Source organism: Lycium ferocissimum, unplaced genomic scaffold, assembly GCF_029784015.1.
Source record: "Lycium ferocissimum isolate CSIRO_LF1 unplaced genomic scaffold, AGI_CSIRO_Lferr_CH_V1 ctg3641, whole genome shotgun sequence".
NCBI classification, from domain to species: Eukaryota; Viridiplantae; Streptophyta; class Magnoliopsida; order Solanales; family Solanaceae; genus Lycium; species Lycium ferocissimum.
Window position 1 is genome coordinate 1 of NW_026725448.1, and position 12,207 is coordinate 12,207.

Sequence of the window (12,207 nt, forward strand, 5' to 3'; positions counted from 1 at the left end):
TAACAACATCATTTCCATACATTCAAGAAAACATATTGGATCTCATTAGGCTCAAATCAGCCCCTCCATCATACAACACTACCCGAAATCTTCCAAGTTCAACAAGGACAACGACAACACATTTCTACCTTCTAAATTCATGAGCTACATCCACAATTCCATACATTACAACGTGATCTTTACAATTATGAGAAAACATAGTAAAATCATATTGACTTTCAAAACAGCTCACAACAATTGCAACACCAACATAAGTCATTAAACCTCCATTTCATCACATAATCCGCAACAAATAACCACCAAAATACGACATAAAATGTGTTCATCATACCTACACCAATTCAGCCCACATTCGGCCAAGCTTCAACATACATACTTCCATGGGTTTCATTCATTTTTCTACACATTACAACAACCAACATGCTAAACAAATTCACTTCATCACCCTATACAACACACACCTACACACGGCTCTAGCACACACACACACGGTTACAACACCAACACACCACAATTCCATGAACTTCATTCATCTTTCTACATATCACAACATGCATATACACCTACAAAACATTAAAAGAAGATTGAACCTCACCCTCTCCATCTCTCTTTGTCTCTCGGCTAGGACTTGCTTGGCAAGGAAGAATGTTTTTCTTGCTCCAACAATTATTCCACGTCGACGAGGACCTTCAACTTAGTAAGAAAGCATGAAGAAACCATTTTTTTCTTGATCACTCTCCATGGCCAAGATTCGCCAGTACCCCTTCTCCATAGCCGTGGCTCTCTTTTTTTCCTTCTACTTGTTTCTTGAAATTTCTTAAGGCTAAAATGATGACTTCCTTCACACACACACATATATATATATATATTTGGGAGCACATGGCTGGTCATGTGCCCCCTTAGGGCCGGTTTCCTCCTTCTTTTTTTTGTCTTCAATTTTCTTCAATTTTCTAGAATTTTCTTCAAATAAAAAGACAACTAATTCCTTGACTTGGTCAACTTTTGCCCACATATTTGTATATCTTGCACCATAAGATGAACACATACCCACTTTAATGGCTAGAATTTATTGGCCATTTCATGGAAATTATTTTCCAACTTTTAGCCTCCAATTTTTTTTTCCATAATGCATTCTTAGTCCCAAATCTTTCCTTAATGCTTCCTTACAATAAAATCATAAACCATTTGTCATAGCACAAAGTCGAGAAATAACCTTGTCCATAATTCTTCGCAACCAACTTAAAATATTCCGACGTGCGAAATGCGAGATATAACAAGAACTTTCCAAGCTCAACCTGTAGTGGAAACAGCATCAGCTTGCCTTACAACATTTGTACCATTTTTTTTTCACCTGAACTTTATTACCCTGTCCGATTAATGCCTTCCAATATGTCACAACGTCGATTCGTTGGGATTCAATATAGCCATGTATGAGATGTCATATACATACGTATACATCATCACTACCATCTTATTCACAAAATATTTCCAACACTATTCGACTTATCTTGTTTCTAAGGCTGCAATGCACCTTCCTTCTTTTTCACTGGTTCAGTCTGCCTCGTTCTACACGACCTCTTAAGGTTTCTGCCCGCTCTGCAGACTCTAATTTTCCTTAGATTAACCTAGCTTCTTATTTGCTTCATACGCCTGAATTTTGTAAGACTTTCAGAAAACTTCCCAGGGGGTCACCCATCCTAAAATTGCTCCCCCTCCAGCACGCTTAACTTTGGGACTCTGACGAAATTTGATGCTCTAACGTCAATATGACCGCGTCGACCTTGCCACATGACCTTCAGCACATAATCTGGAGTAAATTGGAGTCTTAACAAATTTCAAAACGTCCTCATAACACATCTCCCGACGAATTAGAAAGGATCTCTTACTTCGACCAATAATTATCTAATACTTGTAGGCATTCCAAATTCCCGGTTTGGTGGCATTTACATTCAACGATAAGTGTCCAAAATTCTCTTGAAATAGTATCTTTACCTCAACCAATACCATCTACCTCCTGTGATGAAATTACATTGCGCCATCTACTCCCTAAGCCTACCGTCTTGTCGCTTAAAGATTCCATTATTTTTGAGGTGAAATCGTGTGCACGCAGTACCCCCCCTTATGCTTTATACCTTTTTACCCTTACCATGTATCCAACGCAGGCTTCCAACTCACTCAGAACACACCTAGTTCGTCTCAATGACGATCTCATCTTATCACCATATCGTCGCACTACCCTTGACTTCATAACTATGTATTCCCCTTTTTGTTCTCTATTCGTACTCACTCAATTACGTTTATCTTGGGTACTCCTTTAGTATCCCTTTACTGTATTCCTTCAGTCCATGTCTATCCTTTCTTTTTGGCGCACGAGGAATTTTACAATACCGCCATATCTTCGGAAAATACTACACCTACATAACCCCTTTCTCGCTTTCAAAACATATTCTGTTCCTCCCTATTTGTTCTTATCATACCAATCATTCCCTAGCACTCATTCTACCTCGTTATTCACCTTTCTATGATTTGGCCTGTCACAGTTCTGTCGCTGTTATTACCCGTGTTCATGGCTACACATGTCGCCATCTATTACTGCACTGTTATCTTACTTGCCTTTCTTTTCATCTCCTCCTCTCTATTTTTTTGTGCTCGCTATCGTTTCCGTTATCTCGTAACTTCTATTCTATACTTTCCCTATAGAAGAACTTCGTAAATTCCTCTTCCTCTTTTTTTTTTTTTCTTCCACTAACTCACCTTCATACTTGAGTCACACAGATCACGTCATATCTATTAGTCACTTCCTCGCTAAGCCTTGCTCATTCTCATAACATTCCTTACTATATTCACATAATATCTTGTTCGTAGTCGGCCTTATAGTGTCGCACTTCTTAACTTTTTGCCCTTTCCGGTCAATCTTATCTTTAATATCTCACAAGCTGTCTTGTCGGTACATTCATATCCGTCACAATTCTCTCTCTTTTTTCTTTGTACTCTGGTCTCAATTGTACTATTATTTCTTCTGGCTATAACTCTCGTTATAAGTTATCCATGCTTATCAATTCAGTTGGTACCTTACTATAACACTCCATCAAGCTTTGCCAATCTCTTCTAACTCATCTCTTAATATCACAAGCCCTTTCCAATTCCTTTTTACCATGTCGATACCGACCTCTTAATTACCACTACCGCCAATTCAGTAATTAATTTATTTTTCGAGGTCAGCCATACTTGCAACTTAGTCAAATCATATTCTTACTGTTAACACAAAAGGCATGTCGCAAACGCATACCCCATTCTTGTCTTATTTCCTGGAAAAATTTCGGCAGAGTTTCATCTATATTTCTTACTATCTCAAAACCTGCACGCAGGAAATACCAACAATGCCATAGCGCTCCCAGTGTCAATAATAGTATAAAAATGATGGACTTACCTCGTGTGTCCAACTCGAACCCTATTTACTTTTTGTTACACTTTCCTATTTACTTTCATATCTTTCAATAGCATCAATACTTTTCGGTTTTCAACTTTTACTTTTTAACTCGTAGTACGAGGGGATCGTTACACACCCGTTAACTAGAAGTAGCATACGAATAACTTGGCTTCGCGCGATCTAAGAACAAATAACATATACGTACGTTTATGAGTGTGGAAAGGTGAAACGTCGCCCCAAAGCTGTCACAAATATACATATGCCGTCGGGCACCCGTACACATAACTAGAAGTAGCATACGAATAACTTGTTCGGAAAAAATATCACATATGAGCCATAAATATAAGGCTATCATATCATATAGCCGGTAAGGGGGGGACGTCCGTATCGCAAATCCCACAGACACAACTGAACAGAGATTACCCACAACCCACACATATATGTCTACAGACCTCTAAGAATAATGACAAAATCATATGACGGGACAGGGCCCCGCCGTACCCGTGAATAAACATATACATATATGCAATAACAGAATCTGGACCAAAACATAGGCTCCCGAACAAGAGAGCGCTCCAAAACAGCTGAACGGGAATCCTAAGCTGGTGGATTATCCAAGTAAGTACCTGTACCTGCGCGGCATGAAACGCAGCCCCCGAAGAAAGGGGGTCAGTACGGAATATGTACTGAGTATGCAAAGCATGAAATATAGTAAACAAGATCATAGTTAAAGCCAGAAGTACAGAAAGTAAATGCAATATCCAAAAATATCAAAATGCTTACTCATAAAAACACAAATCATGCATGGGGCTCTTAGAACTATGGTCGCCCGCCTGTCAGTGGCGCCATAACACATCATACTCCAGAAGATTTCATATCTCCGAAACCCGACATATCACATAACACACCGTAACGCCGTAACACATCATACGCCAAATATACTCGGTACCCGGCCCTCTAATGAGGGGCTCGGCGAACCGGACACATCATACTCCGGAATATATCATAGTGCGCACGAAACATAACCGGCCCGGGACTCGGTGAAGGAGGTAATAACAGAATGCACGAGCAGAGTCGTGAGCAACTATATGCAATTTAAAATACTTTCAAAGACTCAATAGAACATTCAAAATGAATCATCATTTAAAAATCAAGACGATAGTCAAATCAAGTTTCTTCCGAATGTCGTTCGAGGGTATATCAAATAGAACTTTAGGACTCATAAATACGTATCAAACCATATGAAATAACTTATGGGAATTAGGGGCATAATCGTCATTACAAACTTAATAGAGAAGTAAGTGATCGATGCTCGAGGGTTAAGACGATAGTCACACTAAATCCTTTCAAAAGTCGTTAATACTACACAGGGGAAAGTCTCGGGGCCCACGGACGAGTATCCAACCAATCCGAGTCCATTTATGAAAGTTGGAGACCTTGTTCATTTTAGAATCTCCTACGAACGTTTCGAAGCGATCCGAGCTCGTCTATGAAAGTTACGATTGTTCGTAGTTACGAAACCTTTTTGGAATAAAAGCCTTTATAAAACCTTTGAAACCCAAATCATATAAAAACATAAGGATCATGGTTCGACTGCATTAAGAGGGCCAACATTAAGAAATGAATAAGAATCGTACACAAGCTCGGACCTTAAGAATGGAGTTACCCCGAGACTCGTATCACAATCTACTTACGACTAAGACATGCCACAAGAAAGAAAGAGTAAGCTTCACATACCTCGTCCGCTTCCTAGATTAATCCAAACTTACGTCTTGGCTTCTCCAAAATCTACAATAACACCATTAGACGCCCAACATTAGTCGTAAGCTCTTAGAAATCCAATTCTAAACTAGCACTCCATTTACGTAAATTTGGGCAAAGCATTTCCCCTGTAAATTCAACATCCCCGAGATTTCAACTCGGCTAAATCTTCAACAACAATACCAACAACCATTCTAACAACATCAATAATTAATTCAAAAGGCATTCTACCATCAATAACTCTTTTCTACATATTTCGACGACATTCCATTTTTATTCAAATTAACCACACACTCTCAAGCCAACACTAATGCACACACATTCAAATACTAATCCAAAATTACTCAAACAAGATTCAAGAACACGTCAAACAATCTACACAATGTCCAAACGGCCCAACCAAGGGGCAATGCCACCCGAAACCTTCCAAATTCAATCAAAATTACTACAACACATTTCTTTCTTCCAAATTCATAAACTACATCAACATTCCACACATTAACAACATTAACCACAATATCGCAAAAACTATATTAAAATTACATTATCTTCTCCAACAACCTACAAACGATTCCAACTTCCATTTAAATCATTAAACCATCATTTTCATTATGGAATCCATGCAACAACAACCAAAAACATTAAATAAAATTAGTTCTCCACTTCTACACAACACCATATACACACGGCCACACACTCCAACATGACTATTTTCATGAATTTCATCCTTTTCCACACACTACAACATGCATAAACCATCCACAACATATGAAAAGAGGATTAAAACTTACCTTTTTCCTTTGTTCTTCACTCGGCCAAGGTGAGGTTTTGCAAGAACAAAAGCTTTGCTTGATTCAACAACTACTTCATGTTGTTTAGGACCTTCCAATTAGTAGAAAACCTAGAAGAAAATAATTTTTGATGGTCAATTTTCCATGGCCATGTTCGGCTTCATGGCCGATATCCCCCTCTCTTTTTCTCCATTTTTTTCTCCAAGTTTCTAGACTAAAAATGATGAATTAAGCTTGCTTTGTCATCTATTATATGCATACATGATTCATCCATGTGTCCATGGCCCACACATGGCTTGGATGAATTTAATTTGGCCAAGTCATGTGTGGGAACCACACCTAGGTCCCACGGCCAAGTGGCCTTATTTGGCTATTTCATGAAAATTAATTAACTTTCCATAATTCACTTTTAACCCCAAATTTTTCTTATTCCAAATTTACCCTTAACACTCCATACCAATGAAAATATGAATATGCAACTTGTGCATTAAAACAAAATCGAAGGTCAAAATTCTCAACCTCGTATCCCGAAATGGTCTTGTCCTTAACTTTTCGTGGTTAACCCGGATTATCCCATTGTACAAAATACGGGATATAACATCCTCCCCCCCTTTAGAACATTCGTCCTCGAATGTTAAACTAGCCTTACGGGGTCTCATAAGCACTTCGGGGGAGTCTCTTTCGTGGCTGTCACATACAGTTCATTAATCAATCGACACAACCTATTCGGGAAATTAGATTACCTGGAGACATAGGAAACAAGTAGGAATACGTATTCTTCATCTCTTTCCTGATATTGTTCCGTCACAATACCTTAACGAAAACCACATCTTTAATACGCAGCTTTCTCACCCGCCGATCTAGTATGGCTATTGTTTCGCGTAGAATGACTTTTCTGGTGCCTGGATACTATCTCTGGAATATACTCTGGAGGGATCGCCTATACCTTTACGAAGCACTGACAAGTAGAAGACTGGACGCATGCCTCCAACTCGGGTGGTAGATATAATCCATAGGCAGCTTTGCCTACCTTACGGACGATCTGATAAGGCCCAACATACCTCGGACTCGGGCTGAGCTTCCTTTTTCTGCCGAACTTCATAACACCCTTCATGGGTGACACTTCCAAAGATACCCAATCGTCGACCTGGAATTCTAGGTGTCGACGTCGAGCATCCTATATATGACTTCGTTGCCTCCGAGTCGCTAATAACCGCTCCCGAATGAGTTTCACTTTGCCGCCTACTTGCCGAATCATACCCGGCCCCAATTAATTTAGTTTTACCAACATTGGACCAGCCAATCGGTGTTCGCACCTTCGCCATACCGAGCCTCATACGGCTATCTGGATGCGAGAATAGTAGCTATTATTATCGGCAACTCCCGTAAGTGGCAGACGATTATTCTAGCTACCTCTGAAATCAATAACGTAGGCCCGCAACATGTCCCTTAGCGTTTGAATAGCACACTTGGCCTGCACGTCAGACTGAGGGCGGCATGCCGTGCTAAGACTCACTTCCGGTTTAAGGATCAGCGTCATTGGTCCCTACATCCTTGTCACTACTTACCTTTACATTCCGAGTGCTTATCCAATATAACTTTGTCGCTAGTAAGTATGATGGTTAGGTATACACGAAATGGTCCTGCCCCCTTCACTACCCTTCGCAGTACTGCTATACTTATGGCAACTCGTAATTCGAGTTTAAATTGAATCTTCGGGCTCTTGCCACAATTTCCTTTAGCTTTCTGCCACAATTGTTTCTTTAACCTTTATCCCTCGAATCTTACCCTACAACCCGAAAGCATAGGGCTACGAAAATCCTTACTCCTTTACGATTCTCTCATAACACAGGTACACGTGTCTTCGACTTCCTTATATTGGCGATCGTTTCGGACTCTAGCTCCAAGTTTATAAATTTCCCTTTCTGGAGCACGAGAACGTCATAATTCTCTTTCAAGTTCAATATGTTCTCCCCCCCTTTATTAAGGAGGTCCTTATGCACCAACAGTTTTTAGATTTCCATCGTCTCGGCACTTATCTTTCGAGAATTAGAAACCTCTTATCATCGTTGCACGGCCTAATCAACCTTTTCTTTACTTCTCATTTCTCGTTGTGGTCACTACCCTTTCATTCCACTTGTCGAAGTCTGTTCTCTAACCTCATACATTCCTCTCTTATCCCATCCTATCACACTCTATCCCTCTCACACGCCTAACCTCGAATTTTTATCGCCTCTCTTGGAGGCTTTACTTCCTCTTGTTTCTTATTCATTCGCTTTGTTCCCGACATTTTGGTCACTTCATCTACCATCTACTCACTTTTTTTTTTCGGATATCATTGTATTAGAACTTTCCAAGCTCAACCTGTAGTGGAAACAGCATCAGCTTGCCTTACAACATTTGTACCATTTTTTTTCACCTGAACTTTATTACCCTGTCCGATTAATGCCTTCCAATATGTCACAACGTCGATTGCTGGGATTCAATATAGCCATGTATGAGATGTCATATACATACGTATACATCATCACTACCATCTTATTCACAAAATATTTCCAACACTATTCGACTTATCTTGTTTCTAAGGCTGCAATGCACCTTCCTTCTTTTTCACTGGTTCAGTCTGCCTCGTTCTACACGACCTCTTAAGGTTTCTGCCCGCTCTGCAGACTCTAATTTTCCTTAGATTAACCTAGCTTCTCATTTGCTTCATACGCCTGAATTTTGTAAGACTTTCAGAAAACTTCCCAGGGGGTCACCCATCCTAAAATTGCTCCCACTCCAGCACGCTTAACTTTGGGACTCTGACGAAATTTGATGCTCTAACGTCAATATGACCGCGTCGACCTTGCCACATGACCTTCAAGCACATAATCTGGAGTAAGTTGAAGTCTTAACAGGTTTCAGAACGCTCTCATAACACATCTCCCTCCGAATTAAAAAGGGTCTCTTACTTCGACCCAATAATTATTTAATACTTGTAGTTATTCCAAATTCTCAGTTAGGTGGCATTTATATTCCAACGATAAGTGTCCAAAATTCTCTTGAAATAGTATCTTTACCTCAACCGATACCATCTACTTCCTTTGATGAAATTACATTGCACCATCTATTCCCTAAGCCTACCGTCTTGTCGCTTAAAGATTCCATTATTTTTTAGGTGAAATCGTGTGCACGCAGTACCCCCCTTATGCTTTATACCTTTTTACCCTTACCATGTATCCAACACAGGCTTCCAACTCACTCAGAACACACCTAGTTCGTCTCAATGACGATCTCATCTTATCACCATATCGTCGCACTACCCTTGACTTCATAACTATGTATTCCCCTTTTTGTTCTCTATTCGTACTCACTCAATTACGTTTATCTTGGGTACTCCTTTAGTATCCCTTTCATCGTATTCCTTGATCCATGTCTATCCTTTTCTTTTTGGCGCACGAGGAATTTTACAATACCGCCATATCTTCCGGAAAATACTACACCTACATAACCCCTTTCTCGCTTTCAAAACATATTCTGTTCCTCCCTATTTGTTCTTATCATACCAATCATTCCCTAACACTCATTCTACCTCGTTATTCACCTTTCTATGATTTGGCCTGTCACGCGTTCCGTTGCTGTTATTACCCGTGTTCATGGCTACACATGTCGCCATCTATTACTGCACTGTTATCTTACTTACCTTTCTTTTCATCTCCTCCTCTCTATTTTTTTTTGTGCTCGCTATCGTTTCCGTTATCTCGTAACTTCTATTCTATACTTTCCCTGTAGAAGAACTTCATAAATTCCTCTTCCTCTCTCTTTCTTTTTTTTTCTTCCACTAACTCACCTTCATACTTGAGTCACACAAGATCACGTCATATCTATTAGTCACTTCCTCGCTAAGCCTTGCTCATTTTCATAACATTCCTTACTATATTCACATAATATCTTGTTCGTAATCGGCCTTATAGTGTCGCACTTCTTAACTTTTTGCCCTTTCCGGTCAATCTTATCTTTAATATCTCACAAGCTGTCTTGTCGGTACATTCATATCCGTCACAATTCTCTCTCTTTTTTCTTTGTACTCTGGTCTCAATTGTACTATTATTTCTTCTGGCTATAACTCTCGTTATAAGTTATCCATGCTTATCAATTCAGTTGGTACCTTACTATAACACTCCATCAAGATTTGCCAATCTCTTCTAACTCATCTCTTAATATCACAAGCCCTTTCCAATTTCTTTTTACCATGTCGATACCGACCTCTTAATTACCACTACCGCCAATTCAGTAATTAATTTATTTTTCGAGGTCAGCCATACTTGCAACTTAGTCAAATCATATTCTTACTGTTAACACAACCTCTCAAGGCATGTCGCAAACGCATACCCCATTCTTGTCTTATTTCCTGGAAAAATTTCGGCAGAGTTTCCTCTATATTTCTTACTATCTCAAAACTTGCACGCCGGAAATACCAACAATGCCTCACAGGGCCAACACATATACATACATATCATATCATATCGTAGCCACACGCGGGGCTCCCGCATCAATAACAAGATCAAAAAATAAAAATGATGGACTTACCTCGTATGTCCAACTCGAACCCACACCCGTTACACTTTCCTATTTACTTTTCTCTTTCGGTTTTCAACTTTACATTTCAATCATACTTTAATGCCTTAGCCGACATATGCCTTCGTACCTTTGCTTACCTGCGTGCTTGTATCTTCCAATGTCGTCAATCGCTTTCTTCTGTCGATATCGTTCTTCTGCTGAAATTAAGAGTTAGTACGAGGAATCTCATTTCCTATGACTTGGCTCTATCGCACGATCTAAGACAGAAAAAGGGTCACTGATTCCTAAATGCCCCGCAACCTCCTGTTTATGAGTGTGGCCGGCTTCACACCATAAACAAGACTCTGCCGGACACGGTCTGTAGACAATCCGAGGACGAACCGCTCTGATACCACTTTTGTCACGACCCAACCCCGTAGGCCGCGACTAGTGCCCGAACTGGGCACCCGTACACACCCGTTAACTAGAAGTAGCATACGAATAACTTATTCAGTAACCAAATAACATATACGTACAGAAAGGTGAAACGTCGCCCCAAAGCCGTCACAAATATATATATATTGTCATAACTTCCGTTGAGAAAATATCACATATGAGCGGTAAGGCTATCATAATATAGGGGGGACGTCAAATCGCAAATCCGACGTACACACCGAATAGATTACCCACAACCCACACATATATGTCTACGTACCTCTAAGAATAATGACAAAATCATATGACGGGACAGGCCCCGCCGTACCCGTGAATAAACATATACATATATGCAATAACGAATCCGGACCAAAACATAGGCTCCCGAACAAGAGAGCGCTCCAAAAAATTCGAACGGGAATCCTAAGCCGGTGGATTATCCAAGTAAGTACCGTACCGCGCGGCATGAAACGCACCCCCCGAAGAAAGGGGGTCATGACGGAATATGTACCGAGTATGCAAAGCATGAAATATAGTAAACAAGATCATAGTTAAAGCCGAAGTACGTAAAGTAAATGCAATATCCAAAAATATCAAAATGCTTACTCATAAAAACACAAATCATGCATGGGGCTCTTAGAACTATGGTCGCCCGCCTGTCAGTGGCGCCATAACACATCATACTCCAGAAGATTTCATATCTCCGAAACCCGACATATCACATAACACACCGTAACGCCGTAACACATCATACGCCAAATATACTCGGTACCCGGCCCTCTAATGAGGGGCTCGGCGAACTGGACACATCATACTCCCGAATATATCATAGTGCGCACGAAACATAACCGGCCCGGGACTCGGTGAAGGAGGTAATAACAGAATGCACGAGCAGAGTCGTGAGCAACTATATGCAATTTAAAATACTTTCAAAGACTCAATAGAACATTCAAAATGAATCATCATTTAAAAATCAAGACGATAGTCAAATCAAATTTCTTCCGAATGTCGTTCGAGGATATATCAAATAGAACTTTAGGACTCATAGATACGTATCAAACCATATGAAATAACTTATGGGAATTAGGGGCATAATCGTCATTACAAACTTAATAGAGAAGTAAGTGATCGATGCTCGAGGGTTAAGACGATAGTCACACTAAATCCTTTCAAAAGTCGTTAATACTACACAGGGGAAAGTCTCGGGGCCCACGGACGAGTATCCAACCAATCCGAGTCCATTTATGA